Here is a 1,776-nt window from a genome sequence, read left to right as displayed (position 1 = left end):
GATAAATCCATTGTTAACGGGATAAATCCATTGTTAACGGGATAAATCCATTGTTAACGGGATAAATCCATGTTAACGGGATAAATCCATGTTAATGGGATAAATCCATTGTTAACGGGATAAATCCATTGTTAACGGGATAAATCCATTGTTAACGGGATAAATCCATGTTAACGGGAGAAATCCATGCTAACGGGATAAATCCATGCTAACGGGATAAATCCATGTTAACAGGAAAAATCCATGTTAATGGGATAAATCCTACAAGGTGCAGAGAAGGGAGATTAGAATCATGCATAACTGTGTAAGAGGGCAGGGGCCAGGCTAGCCCACCTGACAAATGGTAGCAGGAACTTAAGAAACCCAGCATCAAAACAATTCACCTAACTATTCACAAAAACAATGCAAACGCCAAGAAAAAAACAAAAACAGCAAGAGAACAAATTGTTCTCTAATCAAAATCAGAAGAAAGAAAGAGGCTTTAAATACTGATCACAATCTGTTAGAGCGTCTGGCATTTATTCTATTTCTCAGGGAAATACTTATACCATTAAWACAAATACTGCATTACATTTGACAAAACGTTAGCAATTTAAGCTTGTTTTCCAGTTTAAAATATTCTCACAGAACCAGCTGCAATATTTTGTCAAAACTAAAATAAAACAAAGGTAAAACATGTTGAATTTAAAACATTTGGCAAAAAGAATCACAGAAGGTAATCACACTTCAAAGGATCATGTAAAATGGTTTAGTACAGTCAGACAATTGTTATAGTTTTGTACTATATAATCCATAAACAAATTATTTTCATTCTATTTTTGCATAAAATACAGATATCAAATTAAATAGTTGTCAGTCGTTAATTAATTCAATAAAGCAGATAAAGCTTTTATCTTTGGTTTCATGTTTATAGATAATGAGTCAAACAACTCGTTGCACAAAACCAGACTAAAATAAAGTAATTTAATGAAATGAAGCTGTTAGAAACAGGTGTGTACCTCCTATTTTAAAGTGTAACAGATACCGTTTGGCTAACGGTAATGTCTCCAACACACCATGGCTTTAAACAGGATCTACAACAGAAAACAGATTTATTGGCTAATGTGCAAAACGTTTCATTTACATTGAGACAAAGTATTTAAAAAGTGAACAGGAATGCTTCAAACAGGTTGGTAAAAACAAAAACCTTGAAAAAGTCATGTCAGTAGCTCATATTCACTAACATTCAAAGTTTATAGAACTCTGGTTTTAGGTTGAACTTCACATTTTCAGCCTATAATTGTGTACAAACATCTAAAGATGGCTTGTAGTTTATAAAACATTTAGAAAACAGTGAATTTTACATAAATATATACAKCTCAGACTGGACAAAACATAGGTAGCAACAATCAACTTCTGCCATCATCCTGCTTTTCTTTGTCAATTTTCCTTCAAACTAGAAGCTTTTATTGGTCCTTTTACTGAAATAAAAACATGTTTAATGTAATAGTGGGTTACCACTGGAACAAGACTGATGGATGGTCAAATACAAATTCTAACTCTTTCACTGTGGTTACAAACAATGCAGAAAAACAAGTTGTTTACTGTTCAAATAATAATGTATAATTACTACTACTATAAGACCAGGGCCTGTATTTATCAAACTTCTTAGAAATACTCTTCAGAATGCTGCTAAGAGTGGACTTAAATGTAAAAAACTTGTTAGTTAAAAGCTGAGAGTAAAAGTCAGTTATCAAGTGTCTCAGTCTTACTTTAAATGAAGTGCAGGAGTAATTC

This window comes from Austrofundulus limnaeus, unplaced genomic scaffold, assembly GCF_001266775.1.
Source record: "Austrofundulus limnaeus strain Quisiro unplaced genomic scaffold, Austrofundulus_limnaeus-1.0 Scaffold2386, whole genome shotgun sequence".
NCBI classification, from domain to species: Eukaryota; Metazoa; Chordata; class Actinopteri; order Cyprinodontiformes; family Rivulidae; genus Austrofundulus; species Austrofundulus limnaeus.
This window is presented reverse-complemented; position numbering follows the sequence as displayed.